The 23,204-nt window shown below is 41.1% G+C and overlaps 1 protein-coding gene across 4 annotated transcripts in view; it reads left to right on the top strand.

Moving 5' to 3' along the window:
* Positions 1-222: 222 nt before the first annotated feature.
* greb1l (GREB1 like retinoic acid receptor coactivator) overlaps positions 223-23,204 on the top strand; it is a 44,250-nt gene continuing 21,268 nt past the window's right edge. For all 4 annotated transcript variants that reach the window (XM_087173352.1, XM_087173354.1, XM_087173353.1 and 1 more), the window contains exons 1-2: positions 223-379; positions 21,246-21,360. The gene's annotated coding sequence lies outside the window, so the exon portion shown is untranslated. The remainder of the gene's footprint in view (positions 380-21,245; positions 21,361-23,204) is intronic.

Below are 23,204 nucleotides of genomic sequence, written 5' to 3' on the forward strand. Positions count from 1 at the left end.
TGATTGTTAATTCCTTTTCTAATTAATTTATTTGTGCTCTCATATCTACGAAACTACCATATTTTCTATCTCTCAATTTTGTTAAGTTTTTAAAATCAAAGTTTAAAGCTATAACGAGGAAAATACCACCTGACTAATTACAGTTAGCTAATGTGTTTCCTCCTCCCATCACAGCAACAAGCTGAACTCAACCAAAAGGTACGTACAGAAATTTCCTGACGTCACTTGGCGGCTCCTTCACCGTGCGCAGATCCGATCAGATCAGCTGTAGCGGAGTGGAGCGGAGCGTCCGGACAACCAGCAACAGCAGCAGCGGTGAGCGGTGCTGGGGACTCTACATGGACATGGCCGCATATAACGCGTTTCCGTGTTGATAAAGGTAAGCATGTATGCACGTATAGTACGTTTCTGTCCCTTCACGTTCAAACACCTGTTCAGTATCAAGTCATACGAAAGAACGAGAGTCAGTCTAAACAGCAGCGGGTCGTTAACGCTCTCCGGGTGATGGTTGTCACTCCGCAGCCTGTAGCTCCGTGGACGAGGCTGAAACATTAGCTTTGTTTCAAAAAGTTTGTTTCAACGGTGAATTTCCTCTGAAATTTCACCAAGTGATGGCACAGTGCAGGCTGGGTCTTTTTTTTTTTTTTTTTGGAAAGGGGATATTTAAGAATGACGTGGGGCAGATAGGTAATTCATTGACACGCAAAGTCTGACAGTTAGCCTGTTTGAATGCTCGAGAATAGCTACTAAATCAACATTTTTAAACCATTTTTTCTTATTTTATTTGCTCCTTTACATTTGCACAAATGAACAATACTTGATTTTGTGGCTGTCATTGATGGTCGGCTGAACATATGCCTGTCACAGACCTACATATAATAGCCTTATTAGTCTGTAATTAACGTATTTTGCAGTGTCATCTGAGTGTCTATAGAACTTTAGAACTTAGAAATACTTCATTTCAAATGAGCAGTCAATTAGTTTATCTTATAGATATTCAGATATTTGGGCATCAGTCTCCTCTGCTGATTAATCATTAACAAAGTCATGCCAAGTATATGTGGAACTGGGCTACCATAGTTCACATGTTTGTCATGTTTGTATACTGTTACAGTTGCCTAAGGCTTGGTGTTGAAACAGGCTTCAGCAGCTTAGATAAAGTCATATCAGATAAACATGATGTCTGTAGTGGTTTGTCATTGTAATTACAGACAAACCAGTCTGTCTTGACTACAGCTGGTCTTTCCATTCCTCTTATGTTTGATGTCCCAGAGGTTGCATTGCTTACATCTCCACTACCCCCCTTCTGTACCTCCAAAAAATGTAATTAGAGCTAAGGGCAGTTACTTGCACATTTCCAGATCCTATAGTGGAGGAGGGATGTTCATTTTACCAGGTGCAGAGAGAGGCCATTATAATATGGCAACTTCATTTCAGGTCATGCTGCACTTCAGTCTCAAATGCTGAACAGCTACGTTTCATCTTAAAGCCTCATTTTAATCCAGCAACTTCTAGACCAGTTAACTATAATTTACATTTTCAGCTACATGACTAGAAATTCTAAAATCCTGATTCTTGCTGCTGATAGATTTGTCATCATATGTGACAATCATGCTTGTTTTCTGTACTATACATCATATAAAAAGTAAGCATTCTACTGTAGAAAAACATCCGTTAAAGTCACACAGGTAGTGCAGTGTCACATGAGCAGACACACACACACTGTATGAGCAGTGTGCATTGTGAATTTGCTGGGTGGCCTGTCTTGACTAGAACACGCGCGGCCCTGTCAGAGAGGGCAAGGGCTGGAGGGGTCAGGGGGCTCTGAACACTGACCATCTGGCCCTTGGGGGGCTGGTTTCCTCACTTGCTGTCTTTGTTCCTGCTGAACAATTGGGACTTAATCTGGGAGGAGATAAGTAAGGCCCCCCCCGTGACACCACTCCTGTGCTCGGACAGGTTTCTCTCTTTAGCCTTGAAGGAGACGTCTCTTTCTCATGTTGCTTTGCAAAAGGCTTTGAGGTTTAGCTCTGGGCATTTTGTTTGTGTGATGATCTTAACTTTTTATTTTACAAACAGGCGTGATACTGCGGAATGAGTTGGATGGAGTTTTTTGAAAACCGAAAATTGTAGTCCAAATTACTCAGACCTTCATTATCCCCCTTCTCACAACAAGTTTCGCTGTGAACGTTAGGCTTTTATCTTGTTATGATAATGGCTCCCTCTCTATTTTTTGCCCCATCTCTCATTCGCAGTTTTTTTATTGTGCAGAAGACCTGCTGTGAGGCAAAGAGGTTTTTCAAAAAATGCAACATGACATTTCTCTCATAAAAAGCCCAACCAAGCTGTGGATGGATGGCTATTTTACATCCATTTGTACATAAAGCAATTGTCACCAGGGTTACAGATTGATTCGTTTTCTCTCATTCTTCCCTCACCATCATTTGGAGCACATCATGGCTCCTCTTTGACTGTTTGTGCCTTGTGTGTGCTCAGTTGTCCCTCAGCGTTTCTCTCTTTATATTTTGGGGAGAAAGCAGATGCATGTTCATTTGAAAGCCAACAATTTTTCTAATTATTGCACACTGTTATGACAAACCAGAGTGTGAGAGATCACTCAGATTTCTATCCAGTGTCATAACAAAAATGTATACATAGCAATTGATTACCAATCGGGTCAGTAAGACAGAGGTTTCTGCTTCTGCTGTGGCTTCAGAGCAGCTCCAGAATCATCATTTTAAATATTGATCTAATGAGTCAAAATCTTTAACATGAAACACCCTCGCAGATCATTCGTAACACCAGTTTAGATCACAAACCCATCACTGGGGACTAGTCGGCAGTGCAGGCAGACGCTTCTCTTGATCCTCTCACAGGGGCTTTTCTGAGCCTGATTGCAGATGATACAAATCCCAAATAGAGAGATCAGTGCTTTTGTTTCACATGTTTTGGACCGTGATGTGACAGGACCCAGAAAACAGGTGGTCCTCATAATAGCTATCATTCCTCAAACTGCTGAGGCAGGAGTCAGGAGGCTCTCTTCAAAACGTTCCTTATGCCCCATATTTATGTTGACACAAAGAGAGGTGATCGTTCCATTAAAACACACACTATGATCTGAGCATAGCTAATCAAATATCAGTGGTGAGAGAAGTGTTCAGACTGTTCAGATCTTTAAATAAATATAGCAAAACCACAGTGTAAAAGAGCAAGTCCTGTATTCACATTCTTAAGTACGTTATTAACAAAATGTACTTAAAGTATTCAAAGTCAATATATTCATTACATAAAATATGGCCTCTGTGAGGTTTTACTATATGTATCATATTATTTAACTATTATTACATTTGCTTTAATGTCTGAGCAGCATTTTAATGTTGTAGCACTTGGAGGTGAAGCTCATTGTAACTGGGTAGTGTAATCTGCAACAATGCATCATATTTTAAATGTAGATCATATATTTTGTGTGTGAAATATTCATCTGCAAAGTAGTAACTGTGGCTTTCAAATAAATGTAGTGGAGTAAAAAAAATACATTATTTCCCTGTAAAATGTTTTAGAATAGAAGAATCAGATTGAAAAACTTAAGTGCACATTAAGTACCTGAAAATGTAACCTAAGAACAGTACTTTCCACCACTGTCAAATAGAGATGTTCATACAAAACTGGATTAATTCACACATTTATGCCAAATATATATATTTTTTTTTTTTTTTGCACTGTCCAGTGTAAGTAAGAAGCATTCAGCTTAATTATACAGGCAGTTTATTAGACTCAGAATAGACAGAATTGGCTAATTACCACAGTGAGCCACAGTGAGGTCCTTATCAGTTAATGTCAGACCGTTTTTCTCAGTTAAACATCAGAATTAAAAGTGCATCTCGGTGCTGATCTGCAGAGCCAAATGTGTTCCACATGGATGCTTGTAAACTTTTAACCTGTCCTTTTTATTGAGGGTCAAGAATGCCAGGAACACCATGTTCACTGGTAGTGTCTGAGAAGAAATAAAAAAAGAGCAAAAACATTCGCTGACTGTAATGGCAACGTCAGGGTTGGGTGGTTTTTCTTGCCATTGTAGGAAATCAGATCTACATATAATTAAATTAAGTTCCATCACTGAAAAGCAGTGGTTTGAGTTGAGTGTGTATCCTCATCCATCTTCCATCTCATCCATCCATTCTTCTGTCATCTGATTATTATGTTTATTTAAGGTCTTGCTTCTTGCTATTTTATTCTTAATGTTTCCATAGAACCAAATGCATCAAAGAATCTTTGGAAGTGGTCATCTTCTCTTGCCATGGCCCTTTGAGTGACCAAATCTCTCTTCAAAAATGCAGAATGAAAGAAGAGGGAGGGAAGGCACAGATAAGGTCTGGAGAGGAGCAGGGTAGGCTGAAGAGGGGTTGAGATGGGAGAAGAGGTTGAGACAGATGTGGGAGTGATAAAGAACGAAACAAGGCAGCTGGATGCAGACAGAAAAGGGAGATACAGGGTAATGCTTTTTGTTTTTTTTTAATCTAGACCTCATACTTGTAGCTGGTTTAGGATGATGAATGGACATAAGGGTGGAGTGAACATAGGGCGGAGTGAAATGTGAGCCAAACTGTATGCACTACTGTATGAAGGTGTATGACGCAGTTGACAATTGGATCATTAAAGCCAATCTCACAAAGGCCTGTGACCCTCCCCCGGCTGAAAGGAGATGTCAAAGGTCTGTGACCTCTTCCATTTATGTGCATTGATCCCCCGGCGGGGGGTGGGGCATCCTCCTCAAAGCCCTCCACCATTAGCTGTTGTATCTTAGTTTCACCTGCAGGAAGCAGAAAAATTATTTTATTTTGTTTTATTTTATTTTATTTTTGTATTATATTTTATATGTCCATAAATTGTTCTTCTTTTAACTCTATTTATTTTATTTAGTTTTAAATGTTTAGAATTATCTCCAGTGTGTTCCAGTGGTAAATGTGCATACTATGGGAACATGTGATATGCATTTTTCACTACTGTCTGACATTTCATAAACTAGATACTTAATCGACAAAATAAATTGAAATTGGCAGTAGTTAGCTGGTTGCAGCCCTGCTATTGTTCCACAATGCAGAGCACAAAGCAAAAACTACATTGTAGATGCAGCTGATAAAGCTCAAGGAACATTTTGCACAAAAAAAGGAATATCGCCTCCTCTTCTCAAACTTTGTTACCAGTTTTCAAAAGTCTCAATTTGGCTCTGTGTCTGTCAGCAAGACTCATTTATCACATCCTTTAATTACAAATCAGATCAGTGACAATGTATTCAATGAAAGTCACTATAGTGCATTAGAATATTGAAGCCTATGTTTTTATGGAAAAGGAATGTTAGGTTATAAAATGTAAAGTTTTACGGTGCTTTTCAATGAACAAATAGCATAGTGATGAACTTTTCAAATGAACATCCAATCAAGAGCACGTTTTAAACCTGAGGCTAAGCCGAATCGTTTTTATCTTTAATGAATTCAAAACACGAATTTAGGCCTAAAGCCCATACAAGCTTGTTCTGTAATGTTGCAAATGTTCTCATCGTCTTTGACTCTGTTGAGTTAAAGTAGTGCATTATGTGAAGAAACTTTTGCAGTTAATTATCTATTTAACGTAATTCTTGGACAAATCACTCTTGGCTAAATGTTTGACCATGAATTTGTGCTGCTGGGTGTGAGTACGTTTAATGCCCCGGTGTTTATGGCCTGCTCAGGAGTGAAGGGGAAAGGGAAAGCTTGTGTGTATATGACATTCTTCTGAGCCAAGAAAAAAAAAACCTTGCCTCTCTCGCAGTCCTAGAATGTGGCTTTTAGTGATGGATGGAAGGAACTTACAGTCAGGAAGGTAGGACATGCAATACGTAGGAGTACAGCCAAAAAGACTGGCCTGAACATCCTGCTCTTTGTTGCAAGGCAGGCTCCTGATGCTAATTGTGTGTGTGTGTGTGTGTGTGTTCATGCATGAGTGGAACATGACCCCAGTAGATGGCACTTCCTGTTGTCCTGTTGGTTATCTCTTGATTCTGACATGCAGGACAGGTTCTTATCTGTCACCACTGGATCTCCTGGTTTACCAACCAACTAAATGCATGAACCCATTCCCTGGTTTATTTTAGCTCTCTGTCTCTATTACATAATACTACAATAATAACAACAAACGACTCTTTCATGGCACTCCCCCAGAGCATCGGAATATAAAGCTACAACAAGCATAAAAAGTTAAAAGCTCCAAATGTGTACCTCCATTGCCCTCTTTTTCTCCCCCCACCCCACTCCACCCCCAGATCAAAGCCGAAATGCCTCCCTGACAGAAATGAATGGAACTTATCTGGACATGCCCCCAAGTCGTTCGTCAGGAAGCGTGTCCGCGGCAAAGTCAAAGGGTCGCCATTAAACGTGACCGCATTCATGTGCGTGTGTGTGTTTGTGTGTTTGCAAGGGAGTGGTGGCATGTCAACTTGAAGGAGGAGTTTCAGTTGTCTGCTCCTTGAGTTGAACTCTTTTCATTTGCAGCCACAATAAACACAAATGAGGTTAATAACCCTATCACCTGAGTCACCTTGCATCTCACATCACTTCACATCACATCACAGCATGGCTGTGGCATGAAGTGCTTGTCTCGTGTCTCCAGTGTTCCTACTTTTTAGATCAATCTCTTGGATTTTTTGTGGGCTCCATTACACCGATGTGAGCTCATGTAGAGCAAAGTATGTGTGCGGCTCTGTGGAGAGCACTTAGTAATAATATATCCTCATTCTTGCCACTGAAACCTGGAAATCATCCAGCTGAGAATCCCTTCTTGTACAGCGCTGTTATGGAACAGTGTGTTCTCACAGGGTGTACCGCCGTACCCCCCACCCCCACCCCCACCCCCCTCTGTGCATAGATGCCAATCCCAGTGGAACAGTACCTGCGGCCAGAAATTACTGTTTGCAGCTTACATGTTCTTTTTAAAGAGTACAGTATGTGCTGTGCCATGGGATGGATCATTGCACAATAGTCTGGAGGGAAGTTAATGGTTTTTAGTTTGCTTTTCATTGTCCTGGCCTTTTGCTACAAGTGCCAGATTCTTTTTTCTTTTTTTTTTATGCACATGACAGTGATCATCTACATTCATTATTATACTTTGATTGCATTTTTTGTTCTGTGCCAGCTGCAACAGGCCCACTTCACATTTTCACAAGTGCTCTGCTTTTGATTATATGCCGCATTTAATATCCCTGAGGCAACTGTAGTGGTTCACTGACAGTGCACAGGCAAAATTATATATTTGTGCAAAACATAATCATACAATAAATTATGTCAGCTTTGGCAAATTTTAGACTTGTCACACATTAGTCGATGACTAAATGAGCTTAGCTTAGCTTTTTCTAATGTTAGGATTCACTGTTTTTCTCTGTTGTCTTTTGGTTTTGGACTGTGGGTCAGAGATTTTTCAATGTTTTTTATTTGACATTTTATAGACTAACCGTTTTATCGATTAATCATAAAAATCAATAGATCAGATAAAAATCATTAGTTGCAACCCAAATCTATTGTAGTTTTATATATGCATCTTACTCATCCACTTTTTTTGTTTCCACAAAAAGTTGGAAGCATCCTGCAGTATTGTGTGTTCTGTATTGTTGCTGTGAATTGCAGGACGTGTGCTAACAACAGCTGGAAACACTTAGGCTTGTAGCCAGATTTCCACAGCAGCATCGTTCGCCTTTGCACACATATATTGTCCCAAATCTCCCTGCCCACTCACAGACCCACACACACACACACGCGCGCGCACTCACTCACAGATACACAAACACTATCCCAAACCAACAATTCACCCTCTGTCACTCTCCCTCCCTCCACAAATTGAATCACAAGGTCACTGTGTGTTGACGTTGCCAGGGTTCGTGGGGGAGAGGGTTGCCTGTAGCAGAAGGCTTTGCCATAGGCTGTCACAGCTTGTCCAAGGCTACGGTGACCAAGACCCAGCCCTCTGCTCCGAGGACTCAACGTTCCTCTGTGGCAGGGGAGGTCATTCTCTCTCTCTCTCTCTCTTTGAGTGTGTGTGTCTCTCTCTCTCTCTCTCTCTCTCAATCTCAATCTCTCTTCATTCTCTCTCAATCTCTCTGCTTGTGCACGTACAATTCAAGAACAATTGGAAAGTACAGGCAGTAAATAGAAAAGTATTGGTAGAATTCTTCATTGATTTTCTAAGTAGATCTGTGTATTGACTTGCCGATGAAATCAATTAGCATTAAAACAAGGATTCGCTTTTTTTTAATCACATTAACTCACGTGTAACCATACCAACCTGTTTTGTAGCTAGACATTTTTTCTATTTCAGTTTATGCTGAGCTGTGAGGACGGTGCCTCCACACAGGTGATGAGGTGATGACTGAATGGTTGGATAACAGTGATGTGAATGATATGCTTTGGCTTTATGATCCAGTCAATACATCTCAACCCGACTGAATAGAGGGGGAGTTTGTATCAACATGTGAAAAACACTAAATAAGTTGATATCCTTGACCTAATGCCAAGGAGCATTGAAGCTTTTCTGGCCAGTGGTGGTTCAACATGTTGCTAAGACACTTAATATCAGATTTTCCTTTCATTTGTCATTTGTCTGTACGTTGGCTGTTTCGTCTAATGTTTTCCTGACTGCAGCGAACCTTCAATCTCAGCTCCCGTCTTTAAGAAGAAAAATACTAAATACTTGAGGACATACAGTATTTATCTACAAAGATTCTCTTCGCCTCTCTCTCTCTCTCTTTGTTCACTATGATAGCAGGGCCAAGTCAGGAATGCTCAAGCAACACTCGGCTGTGCTTGTAGTGTGGTAGTCCACTCGGGCTCTGTATAAGTACTGTATAGGAAAAACACAGCTGCCCTTAAAATGGTGAACATTTTTTTCACTTCAAATTTCTTACAGATTAAGCAAAGGACATATATAGAGTTATTTAATGAGCTTTTTACGATGATGCTTGTAGGTGGAATATGTTACCAAAGCCAGGCTAGCTGTTTCTACCGATTGCCTCGGGGTAAATGTAGTTCTGCTGTTGCTTTACAGTTGTATGTATTACAGTAATGGGTGTAACAGCAAAACTGGGAGAGAGAGTAAAGTTGGGGTGTTTACTGTCCTGCCAAACTGATGTTCGTTAAAGAGAAACTGTGATTTATAATCCACAAATCGGAGTGAATGGAGAATGCTGCCCTGTATTAAATCAGGGTTACAATGAAATCTACTGTGGCCAAATTTTCTCTGTGTTTATTTTTGATAAGTATCACTGTTAAATGAAAGAAAGCCATGTTTTGGTGGGTCCATCTCGAAGAGAGAACATCTTAAAATTTGCTTCTAAATGGCCCTTTTATCAATCAGCTGCACCACATAGGTTAAATTGTGGAACATGGCTGGGTAGAAGAAAGGAACACGTTTGAAATCGATTTTTTTGCATCTTTTCATTCGAAATTTCATATCAGCGTGCACCTGAGTTTCTTATTAACCAGAATTTTACACCATATTTTCCAAAACTCCCTGTCTTAGCTGTCACATCTGCCAGTTGGTAAACTATCTATATCTCGCAGGGGGATCAATGCAGGATGAAGTGGCACCAGTGCTGAATAGGTTTACTGTCACTTTTTCTCATCAGCAAGGTTTGTGTGTGAGGTCAAGCCCTCAACAAAGGATGGCCCTGCTTCCATTGTCCTGTTAAGACAAAAAGAGTCCTGCTGATGCCGTGGCTCTTGCTAAAGTAAGGAGGACTGATGAGATTTAAGTGTGAGTCCCGTCACCGAGGGCAACCTGGTGCTTATTAATCGGGAGGGTGGGAGGTAATGGAGGAGCTGTGGCAAGAGAGGGAGAAGGGTAAACGGGGGTGGGGCGCTGTTGATGCAGCAGTGCCGCCTGAGGTCAGGAAGAGGGGCATAATGGATACAGCTGATCGCCCGGTAAGGAAGTTTAGAGAGAAAGGAGAGGAGGCTCCTTCGTCAGGACATTAAGAAGCCTCTTTGTCACGGTGTCACTCAAATGGATTCAAGGTGGCTGAGACTTTTTTTCAGGGGGGAAAAGAAAGGAGAGGTCCTATTGTGAAAAGTGGGTCTCTCTCTGGATGCCTGATAAACACAACAGACCTCTTTCTTATGTCCTCTCCATGGGCACTCAGTACATCTGCATGGCTAAATTAAGTTAGTGTGTCAGTGGTGTGAACTTTTCAGGGAGGAAGGTTGAGTGGCTCGCCTGTCTATTGTATCGGCGCCTTTTATCTATATACCTTTAGTTAAGCACTAAAATGTGAAGATCTTTAGACTCAGACACAAGGTTTCTTTATCTTCATCTTGCCGTCAATATTTATAATGAGTAGAGCAGATAGGGCTGCATCTAACGATACATTAATGTGCTAATCATTTTCTCAATTAGTTCATTAACCGTCTTTAAAATAATGAAAAATTTCAGAGTGTGACATCTTCCATTGTCTTTTTTTGTCCTGTCAGCAACTATGTTCAGTTGACTGTTACATAAGACAAAGAAAAGCAGCACACGCTCAACAGTGGAGAAGCGTGTCATGATTGTCGTGAAAAGGATTCTAAAATATGTATTGATTATCGAGATAATTGATGATTAATTGTCTAACCTCAAATCTGATCTCACTGCTTTTGAAGCACCAAAAGACTATCAAGAACCATCTCACACCCCAATCTGGCATTAAGCCGTTCAGATTCACAATCAATTCAATATCTATCCCTAATTTGAAGAATAATTTTGGTCATTTTACACTATATTTTTTACAAGGGAAATTCTTTTTCCAACTTCTTGTCTACATGCAAGCATACAGTTCAACACATACAGAGACAACATTTCCAGTAATAAATGAAGGGTTAATTAATATTTTACTTGATTTGAGTTTTCCCAATAATTAGTACAAAGTTGATTTGTTGTATCATGGGATTGATGTGTTTCTGACTTATGATGATAGTTGAGCCAGTTCCATTTGCTATTTGAGACCTTTAAATACAAACAAAAAGGCTAATACAGAAAAATCCAGTGAGTGGATCATGAGTTGAGGGTGTTTTGTCACACATACTGTATGTGTCGGTATTGGTGGCAAAACTCAGGTGTATTGTCACCACTCTACAAGTCAAAGAATACCAAGTGATGCTTATGTATTTACTTTTCAGTTTTTAAAAGATGATAGAACACGGTCATCATCTCATCATTGGTGTCACGTGACATCCCACCTCAGTTTGACTGACGTGATGTAGAGCTCAGGACGGCTCCTTGCAGCAGAACCTGACCCCTTTGCTAGCTGTGTCATCTGATAAGAGCCAATGTTTTGATAGTGCTGGCCCTCTCCATGGCTCACCTTTTACACCCCATAACAAATAGGGCTGTCTAAACAACCATTTATGGCCAGGACAAGGCCTGGTCAACCATCATCAAAGATCTACTCTGGGATGAGCCATTAGGTGTGGACCAGATGTTGGAGGAAGCCATGGTGATGGTGGAGGATTGTTTTCTGTCTATGAGAGTAGGATGCAGTTAAAGAACTGGTAAATATAAGTGGTTTAATTTCTGTATAATATTTAATTTTTCCCAAATTACTTTTAAGCATTTTTACTTAAAAGGTCAGGAATGATTTTTGCTGTTGCAGGATAAAAATATAAACTTTTAGTGAATCTTGTAACTGCTCATGTTTTTTTTGTTTTTTGTTCTTTGTTTTTACTCCTTCCCTCCTCTTGCCCTTTACCATTGACCAGAGTTTGACCGCTGCCAGTGACAGCTTTACAGTATGAAATAGAACTCATTGTTGTCTTATTCAATATGGCTTCCCTGAATAAGTCCATAAATGCATTAGGGTCCTGTGTCTCTCCCTGTTGTTATGACTTAGGGTGAACTGGTGTTCAACCCAGCAGCGTTGTAAAATGCAGATTGGGTTGACTGACAGGCCTTCCGTTTTATTACACAGTCATGAACAGCATTGTAAACTCCCTCGTCCTTCACTTTCATTCACTTATTCTATCAGGGGCAACAGCCGTGGGAGCAGATCCCACTGAATGCTCGTCACATTATCAAAGACCTGGCATTTCTGGCAAGTGATGATGCTATTTGATCTTTTTAATTGCTGTAAATTGAAATTATGGATCTTATGATTCATGGCTGAGAAGCGCAAAGTATTATTATATTAGTATTATCATATTTAACTTTGCAAAGGACGAAATTGTGTGTTGTTCATTAGTATAACATCCATTAACAATATCGTAATGACACCAAAACCTTTTGTTACTAGTCATGTTCAGTTGCATTGTTTTAAACAGTCTTGTGAGAAACTGTTGGGAAGCCATTGTTTTAACTGTAGGAGCGTGAGAGCCAGAATATGGTTTGGCGGCCAACAGAGTGGGCCAAGACACTTTGACTGTTTGGGAAAAACATGGAAAATAGGAGATTGGGAGAAAAAGGAATCAGACAGTCGAGACACAGGTGTCAGAGCGGGGAGTCTCTTTATTCACAGCGGCCCTACTCGCAGCCATAGACAGAGACAACAACAACCAAACACAGAACGTGAAATTCTTTTATACCTCAGATGGCTATGTGTGTGTATGTGCATCCTGTTTTCCAATCATTTTGGCTTCGTCGTACTACTCTTGCCTAACTATTAACCAACTATGTTTTCTCCTGGCGCGCATCCAGGTCACTGTGCTCTCATTGGCAATGTGCCTCGACATTATGTTTATTCTTATTTCCCAATCTCCTATTTTCCATGTTTTTCCCAAACAGTCAAAGTGTCTTGGCCCACTCTGTTGGCTGCGAAACCATATTCTGGCTCTCACGCTCCTACATATTCCCCCTGAAATCACTATCGTGATTTAAACTACGTGTGAAATATGAGTGATGGATAACATTACATTGCAAAAATGGTGACAGTGAAACTATATGATATTCTGGATATAGTTATGACTGTAACACTACTGTGATAATAGTATCTTTCACTATAATGCAATTAGAGTACATGGGACAGTTTGCATGTTCAAAGATGTATGGGAGCAAAAAACCTGCATTAGGAAAATTCTCCCATGGCCCCTTTCCCCACAGGCGACCGACTTCACAAGTCACACCTTGAACCATGCACAGTCAACACAGCACATATACAATAGATAACGAGTTAACCTGGCTATTGCTCAGACAACGAAAACATTGATTACCCAATAGTTCTTCTAGTTCTTACTGGTTACATGAATGCATTTATATATGTATGTAGACCTATAAGTGCGCATGTATGCAAATCATGTAAGTATTAATCATTATGTAAGCATTATTCGAGTACACTGCTGGTTAGAGAACATTGGTGATTACATATGCATAATTCTGTGTGATGTGTTAAAGTTCAGTCCATTGAGTCCATCAACAGGTACCAAAGTTGTCCATTTGCCAGCACATTTATCATCTGAGCTCCCTGCAGGCTCATCATCATGTCCGTTCGTTTGTCCATGGCTTGCAGGCACTGTCTCCTCAGCATAGGAACGATGCAACATGCCAGAAAAGAAATCAAAATTAGGACTATGACAGCACTCATGGCTGCCTTTGCCAAAGCGGCTCCCCATTTTCCTAACTTTTGGTCCAACCAATCCACAGACAGGCTACCTCCCCCACCAGCATTCCCCTAGTAGTTGATATATCTCAGTTGGTTATTGTAGATATAATTTATCCAGGCTACATTTTTGTTGATTGATCCAGGGCAATATGGACTCTAATCCTGATGTCAACTCATTTTGTGCTTTAAATTCACCAGGGATTCCTGCTGGCAGTCCTATCGCATCTAACTCTACTTCGTCATCTGGAGTGAACTGCCGCTTTAATCTTCGAGGTTTATCTGAAATCATAAATTTGACCCCCATGTTGCCCCTCTGTTGGTTTTGTGGTGGGTTTGCCTACTCTTTCACTTGCAGCTCAACCCAGTTGCAGTTTAGCAATCTTTCTCTGGATGTTTTTATCATGCTCTCTCTCTCATCTCTCCGGTATCTGTCTACTGCGTGTACCACATGATCACAAAATTGTTCGTGTGGCATGGAGGTCAGCCACGTCATCCATCTGTTTGTCCTTAATGGAACTGAATGTCAAAATGGATCAGAATCAGTGAGATGAGACTGCCTATGTAAAAATACATGAAAATATTTAATGTGGCAATCTTGAAGACTTTCATTTAAACAAGTCACTATATTGAGGTAACACAATGGTGATTGAGCCTGTGACCCACTGGTGAAATTATATAGAAGTCGCTGCATTTTACATTTTTACAAACTGGGTGTCTAGTGTAACCCATCCGCTAAACCACAAGGAAGACGAGTCACTAACAGAAAGTTAATAACGTGTGGTTCAAAAACAAACCTGCACTCACCTTGTAGGTGTTCCCAAAGATAACGAAGCAGAGATCTTCGAGATTGCTACTTTAACCATACGCATACTGATCAAAACGTACCATACAACATAAATCACACAAATCAAATCCAGGGATATTCCATTTATTATCATAAACAGCTTTAAAAAAAAAAAAAAAAACAGCAAATACTTCGAGTTATGAAGCTTAAAAAATGACTTCAATAAATAATTGATTCTTAAAATAGTTGATGATAAATTAGAATTTGATTGACTAATCTATTAATTGGCTAATTGTTACATCTCGAGGCTACATATTTAGAAATATTTTTCAAGCAATAAGATGAAATATTAGTTATGATATTTGTAATTTTGTTGTGAACATGTAGGTAGAGCCTTCTGTGTCATCCAGGACTTGGCTGCTTTTAACAAGGTTTGTTTTTCGTTTGTGCTGCATCAGTCATCTGTTCAGTGGGCCCTTGCCATTAAATGTTGCTGGCCTTTGTCCGTGGCTTAGATTTATTTTAAGGTTAAATGCCTTGCCCTTAAACTCATCCGCTGGGCCAAAGTGTGTGGCAAGGTCACCACTCCAATCAACCTAGTGTTAACACAAAGGCTGCTTGTCCCCTAATGGATTAGCTCTACAGTTCCTCATGAGTCGCTACACCAACCTCCAGCCCGACAGGCCTTCCCAGCCCTGCTGCCCTTTCACACGCACCCCCTAGCCCCTAATTTTGAAATGAGTTTTATAACTGGACAGTAAACTTCCAGTGGCTTAATGATGATGGCTTCTTCATCTGCCCAAATGCTCCTTTTGTCCGCCCCTCCTCAGGCCCTGGGCCCTGCCCCCGTTCCCTATGGTCACACCAGGCCTTAAACCTTGGTTCACCCCACTTTATAGTTCCACAGATAATCCCCTCGAACACACACACACACACACACAAACACACAGACACACACACACACACACACACACACACACATATGCACATGGATTCACACACACACCCTCAGGCTATTATCTCCACTGAGCCCTGCTCTGTCTCCTTATCCCTCTCTTTCTGTCTGTTGCTGCCGACTTCAGCAATGGCATTCAGCTGGAATGTTTGCCTTTGTTTGTGTGGCCTACTGGAAAGCCATGAATGACCTTAGCTCATCTGCTATCCTCACTAGCACCGATTTGCACTTCAGGGCCCAGCAGGTAGTCCCGAGGAGAAGGGGAGGATGGTTTCGAAGAAGGTTGTGGGGCTTTTATAAGGAAATTAGAGCTGTGGACTGCCACCCGGATAGTAAACAACAGTGTGAGTCCTCACACCCTTGGCGTCAGGTAGCCCATATGAAGCGAGCAGAAAAGGGAATTCTCTTGCGGGAATTTTCACATGGTAGCTATGTTGTTTTCTTGTTTGGTTTTTTGACAGTTACACTGCGGGATTGTTTTCTTATTATAAGAGTCAGACGCGCTAATTAGCACCATGGCCGTTGCACTTCCTCCTCACCCGATACTCGCCTCTCATCTCTCAATTTGTCGGTCGAACCTCATCTGCAGATGACTTTTCATTTCTCCAGCAGTGACAGACCCTCAGCCCGCCTTGTTATGCAATAAATGGAAGCCATTCTCATGTGCTGGGTTAGATAGGTTGATTAGGATGGTTCATTAATGTAAGAACAGTAGCAGTTGCAAGTTTTTGGTAGATGATTCTCCTGGAGCTCGCTCCAAGCTGCTCCAAACAACCGTCATGTGTTGGGCAGCTGCTGAGTCAGCTAAGACAAAGCTGTGGCGTTCCTCTGGGAATCCTAAGAGAGGAAGAACCCCCCACTCTCTCTCTCAGTCTCTCTCTCTCTCTCCCTGGATCCCCCCCCCCATAGCTGATCATGTGACTTGTCTTTCCTCAGGTGGCAGTGGCAGGGATACTTCCCCTTTGTCAGGGATTTTAGCAGGAGCTCAATGCAGCGGTGAAAGATGGGCTCAGGGGCGGGCAACCATTCAATCCACACTCTTTTGTTTTTTGCACAGTGTCTTTTGAGGCCAAAGAAAATGCCGGGTTTACTCATTATCTCCGTTTTAAATGGGCTATTTAAGACTGGCCATGTCAAAGTCAGGGGCTTAGACATAAATCACACTGACAGCTCTTTTCCCCCAGTTGAACTTCTGGCTGCGCTGGCATCAGATGGATCGCTGTAAAGATTTCACTTTTGCTACACCTGATAGCGAACAGTTAATTAACAATATTAAACTGTCCAATGTAATCCGATGCACTGCTTGAGACTAGCTAATATGTACCATGTGTGGTCCGAGTCAGCAATAGCCGGACAAATTTCACAGTCAAACTCAAGCCCAATGTTTAGACAAATGTGGCTGATTGAGAGAAATGAGCGCATGAAAGCCCCGTAAGGACTAATGGGAGCCCTGATTGGCTCATGTGGTGGTTTACAGCAGCCCTCACACTGACTGCGCCCTAATATAACCATTGGAGAGGAGGTGAGAAGAGCTGCACACAACCTGATTAAAACAACTGTTGACTGTGTCTGTGGTAATGAACTGGAACATCAGTCACACGGCTCAGTGAAGAAAGACACCTGGGCCAGTAAAAGGAGATGTTGGTAATAAGTGAGCGTTTACAACAACAGAAGTGATTCCAGAGCTTATTTCGGACATTACTTACCATTATTACTTTGTGTTTTCACTGAGTATTTTCAGTGAAAACCAAAACCCAATTTGTAGACAATTCTAGGTTTTTATTGCTCTCATCTGCCTTAATGAATTTAATCAACTTATTTGCAGGGAAATATTGGCAATAAGGAGAGACTTGAGTGTTGAGTGCATCTACCCTGTTATCAAGTAGATGTGAGTTTACTTAGACCTTAATATTTACCTGACAAATTCTTGCTGACTTTACTTGACATTAATTAGTTGTCAGGAAAACAAACACAGAAGCTTAAGGGTGCTGTACAATAGATAGATAACTTCTTTTTTTTTTTTTTTTTTTTTTTTTTTACATGAAGAAGAATGGATGATTTGTTCTAAAAACAAAATAAGATCCTGGCAGTACAGTTAGACTTGACTATCTGACAGCTAGTTGTGTTTCCCATTCAGTGCCAGGAGATAGTCCAACATTTTAGCAAACCTGAATAGAAAAAGATTTTTTTTTTTTTTTTTTTAAACTATATTTTGCAAATGTAATCACTGACATTGAAACCTTTCAACTGAAGAATTTGGCAGCCTGTGAGGAAACTTGACTCACAGGAAAAAAGTGATTTCCTACATTTCGATGTAGTCCCAAGTAAATTTAATGTTTTACTCAACTGTTGTAGATGTGTATGTTTCCCAGTGGTGATGTGACACATATCTGACTTCACTCACTCACTCACCTACATACAGTACAATATCATCAGTCCTGAACTCCTTGGGTATTTCCTCAAAATGAGCTCCCTCTCCTCTTGGAAACATCGTGATAAGGTACTACGGCTGATCATTGAGCTATAATGACAAATAATTCTCAACATCTGCCAGCGCCTGTTGATTTGTGGTGCATTTCCGTTTATTTATTTTGACCAGATGAGCCTGTGGTATTTATAGCGGGAGTAAAACCCCAGTGTGGGGTCAATCCCGGGCAAGGCTACGAAGACAAAATGCTCAAGCTGACCTGAGACGGATTCTCCTGTCTCTGAATTGGCCCCCAATAAAAAAAAGTCGGATGTGGCAGCGAGAGACTGAACTGAGCTCAAGTGTGAGAGTGAAAGTTAGATTTAAAGATTTCCTCCTTTTCTCGAATACCTCCACACGACACAGTGCCCACGGCAGATGTGTCGGCGTGCTGGGGGTCACGCGTGGCAGGGCGCCGTGGCCGTGTGGCAGTGGGGAGATGCAGCTCCCCTTCTTTGTTTCCCCCCACAGGCCTCCAAGAGCATCTGTCACCACAGGGGGTCAGCAGGGCCAAGATGAATGAGCCCCCGGTGGATTCCCTCCCTCCTTGGCAAATGGCACAGGACAGAGGAGGGCATAGGGGACTTGGGGGAGGGGTCTGTGTGTATGTGTGTGTGTAAGTTTGTTTGCATGTGACTGAGAGAGGGAGGGTTTCTGCTGTACTGAGGGAAAGAGTGGGATTCCCATTTCATTCTATACAGGATCATGACAAAGGTGACCTGAGAACTACCAGAGGAGAGTGAAACTCCATATGCTGCTTGGATATCAACAAATTCTTCCCAAAAGGATTTATTATCTAACATGGACTGTATTTAAAAAAAAAACTAAAAAAAAAAAGCTGCCTTCACATTTGGGATTTACTGCATTTGATTTGGATTTTAAGGGTTCACCCGCTGGTCGAGGAGTCATGGAAGGTACAGGAGAAGCTTTTTTTAAACTGCTTGCTGTGTGTCACATGGGGCCCTGATGTGGCATTAATGAGATGGGCTTTTAGCACCTAATTTAGAGAACATGGAGGCATGTTTGTCTTTTCTTTACTCATTTCTTACCCCCATCCCCCTTTCTCTCATGTCTGATGGGCAGTGTCTCTTTACCACAGCTTTTCTAATGTTAAGAGTGTGCTGAGCTCTTTCCCGCATTTCACCTATTGGTATGGACTTCTACATGCTGAAGCATAACAATGAAGTGAAAACGACTGAGATATTTATCCAAATTCCCATTAACATCTTATCTGCTGTCAAGTTTAGAACTGGAAAAAAAAAAAAAAAATTCAATAGCTAATTTTAATTTAAGTAAATCCTGGATAAACTCAGGTTTATTTACCTGTAACTTCTTAATTAGCTTATTTAAAACAATGATGAAGTGTCAAGTTTATCTGTGTGGACAGTATTAACTGTAGAATATTTTTGACTTTGACACGGAGCTTCTACCGATTCAGAATGTGATCGAACCGAGTGAAGATGGGACCTAAGTTTAATCTTACCTCTCTCCCTCTGTTGTAAACACTGTAATGTTATTATGCAGCTGAGGGAGAAACAAAGGGATGAGAGAGAAAGAAAAAGGCAGGGTTTGGATAAATGTTAATTATCATCTTGAGGTTATATTAGCATGTGATATAAGTCAGACTTTTAAATCACTCCACTCCAAGCAAACCAAAACTGTGACCAAACCAATTCCAGACAATGTAAGAGAATATAAACATTTATGCTTCAGTAAGTGTTACTTACTTACTCCAATGTGTGCTTTTGGAATTGCTATTATTGCCATATTTTACATTGGAATAGTTTTGTTATTTCAGATCATTGTTGATCACAGTTCCCAATGTGAAATCTAAGCAATCATACTACTACAGATAACACAGATGGAGGTACACAAGACAGTATTTTAAGAAAGGTCATGGAATAATGAAAAAATAGATATTAAATATATAAAGAAAGAAATCCTTTTTTTGTACCATATACATATATATATATATATATATATGTACATGTAGTCGCACTTGCATTAAAGTGTGTATGCGAGAAATGCATTTATCTTTAACCATCGCCTTGAATCCATTGAAAACTACAGCAGCCCGTCAACCTGAACATTCCCTCAAATGTCATTACTCGAAAACCAGGACCTTATTAAGCGCCTCGGGCTGGGCTTTCGTCAGTGTCTAGATTTACGGCACCTTCGTCTTCATCTCACGAGCCATCTGCGTCTCCCTCTGTGTCGTCTACCTTTCAGAACTAGATAAGCATCAAAATATTTCAAGACTCTGCTCCCTGTGAAATGAGTGTGGAAGCTTATGTTGAGATTCATAGCTTTTGTGAGAACATCCAGTGGAAGGCAAAGCATGAACTTGCATAAGCTGGGAAAGCAGATTTCATATGATCAATGCTAAGTCGATTTCTGACACATATATATATTTATTTGGAGTAAGGAATTCAGTTGCCCCCCCCCCCCCGGAGGCAGAGCAGCATAGGTTTCTGACTGACGTATTGACGTTTTTTTTTACTCTTAAGTTTGATTAGCTGTATCTAGCTGGCTAATCATTCACAAAATAAGTTCCAGTCAGTAAATGCAAGTTGAACCAGCTTGTGTACACTTGCTATTTGAAGAACTTGGACCCCAGACCGGCCTCCCTCTTACAGAATAGCAGCACACGGTCAGAAGTGATGACTGGGTAGATTGTGACAGTCAATGTTTCAGAGGGAACTTTAGTTCCGTTATATCAGAGCCTGAGTGGCTAAACAATACTTTGTCAAAGGGTCAAAGTAACTGGCAAATCCATTCAGAGAGTGACTGTGTGTGTGTGTGTGTGTGTGTGTGTGTGTGTGTGTGTGTGTTTGTGTGTGTTTGCGTGTGTTTGCGTGTGTGTGTGTGTGAGTGCAGCTACAAACTAAAACACCCAATTGTGTTTCATGAAAATAGCCCCAGGGCCCGTGGTATCAAATAACACCCTTTTAGCCTCCTGATAGTGAGTACATATGTCACGGTTTGAGCCGCATTTTGTGTTTGAGTGGCCATAAGAGCACCTATTCATTTTGTGAATGGGCATTTTCTTTGGACTGTGGTGACCTGTAGTACCAGATTATCTCTTGCATTCTTTTTTCAATGGTGCTTTACCGCAACATTGTTTTTTATCTTGCAAAAAAAAACAGTTGTTTACATTACGTAGTCACACAATCATATGTTCTTGATGTGAAAACTGAAACTGCCAATTCTCACAATTATTTCACCTATGTGTTGAAACTTTGAAAAAAAATGCCCTTTCAAGAATTTTCCAGGATAAATTGTAATTAATTTGAGATATACTTCAGCAATCTGCTTTAATCTGTCAGTGTCTTTTCAATAAATGAGAATTGTTTGGATTTTAGCCCTAAATTTTTATGCTTTAAATTTGTGTCTCACTGTTTCATTGACAGTGACAGTCTGTGAACTAATCAGATATCTCACTGCTCTCCCCCAGGTCCCGAAGCCCTGAGTGAAATTCAGTCTTTGCCGAACGTTTCTGTTGAGTGGTAGTGACCCAGCATGTAGCAGAGGTGAACAAGTCCCTTCACGCCTGGGAACGATCTGACAACGTAAGTCACCTTTTGTTTTTGAATGCACTCCTCGCTCGTGTGTTATCTCTCAGTCAATTCAGCTGTTACATCAGAGTGTTTTGCGTTCTCATATTTTCTTTGCCTCGGTCCTCTCATATCCACTGAGTGGAGATTAGTCTAGCTTATTATGACCTGGGGTCATATTCATGCAATCTGTTGATGCCACCCAGGAGATGAGGAATGGCCTTGACTGAGCGTCTGACTGGTTGAGAGGCCGGCACCGCTCACTGACATGAAAACTCCACTTTTAGCCCATTAGTCTTTGAACATTAAACTGCTTCTCCCGCGGTAGAATCCACTCATCTATCATGCAGACTGCAGCCGCTGACTCACCTGAAATAGCCCTCTGCGACTACAGATGACCTTAGCAACCACCGGAGTCACACCCCAGAAACATCCGTTAGGCGACCTTTGCCACAGTCACGCTTTGTTTTAAGTGGTGCAGGTGATAAAAGGTCATTCTCTGTGTTCACCTCCGGCCTGTACGAGGTTAATGACAAACCTGTCCTCTGAGGCTTGAGGGTCAGCCGGCCAAACAGGCCTCCGGAGCCTCCTTTGACTTCACAATCGAAACAGGCAGCGGCTGCTTAAAAACGCCCTCAGGCACTCATTCTCCTTCTCTCTCTCTCTCTCTCTCTCTCTCTCTCTCTCTCTCTTTCTTTTTATTTTTTAAACCCCTTTTCTCATTGTTTCTCGATGCAGCCACCTCCCTCCATCAGTTAAGCAAGAAATACTGTAGCTTCACTCTGTTAAGCTGCTTATCTCCTTGACAGCACAGTCAGGCACTGTTAATCTTGTCTTTTGTCTGGGTTGGTCATATTCCTCCCCAGGAAGGTTGTTAGGTAAACACGGGGTCTGGAACCTGTCCAGGCGTGGACAAAATGAGATCTGGGAGAAGAAAGGCAACTCCAGCTTGATTCCCACCCTCCCCACCAGTCATAAAATAAAAGACACTGCACATCTAGTCGATATTAATTCACGGTACAACAAACATAGAAATGATTTAATTGCAGCAAAGAATAAAACCTTTTTTTTTCTTAAACTGGGTTAGTGCAAACAAGCCCCTACCTCCATGTTCCTGCTTTAGATGATGTATAAATAAAGACATGGTTACTTAAGAGAACTATATTTTTACTTTTTCAACAATATTTACATTATAACATACATAAATATATGATGTTATATTGATATTATAACATATATATCAATATTCAATAACAGAATATAGATACACGTGAGCTGATCATGTAAGTGCTTCATCAGCTATGAATGATCTATGTTAGGCCTGAATGGGAAGTCTGAGCTTTCTCCAAACAGCTGAAGTCTGCAACCTGGGCCTCCACTTGGCTGTTGTAGTGTTCATGAACCACAACACTGGTCTGCGCCAGTCAAAAGTAGTCCAAGGACAAACATGAAAAGCATTTCAGGCTAAACTTATGTGTCAGGGAAGCAGCCAAAACCTCCTTTTTATTTTCTTTTTCAACTTTTCCTCCCACACAGTTTGGACACTCTTGATTGCTGGCTCGGTATATTGAAAACAGATCTGGTGACATGTTTTGACAAACTAAAAAATGGGAGTTTGAGTAGGGAGTGCCTTGATGTGATGAATGGACACAATGATGAAGCGAAGCCATTGGTCAGTGCTGCTTTTTCACCACATTTGGAGTGCTTTCTGCCCGTCCTGCTCTCTGTCCCTTTCTCTTGCTTTCTTTTTTGTGACCACATGCTTAGCCCTCTGTCCAGCTGCCACCTGCCACCAGAGAGCCAGCCAACCCCGGGCCCACACAGCCGACCCCGGCAGATGTCCCAGAGTGGACACTAGG

This window comes from Seriola lalandi, unplaced genomic scaffold (assembly GCF_002814215.2).
Source record: "Seriola lalandi dorsalis isolate HSWRI2012SDOR001 ecotype SW California unplaced genomic scaffold, Sedor1 jcf7180002054182, whole genome shotgun sequence".
NCBI lineage: Eukaryota > Metazoa > Chordata > Actinopteri > Carangiformes > Carangidae > Seriola > Seriola lalandi.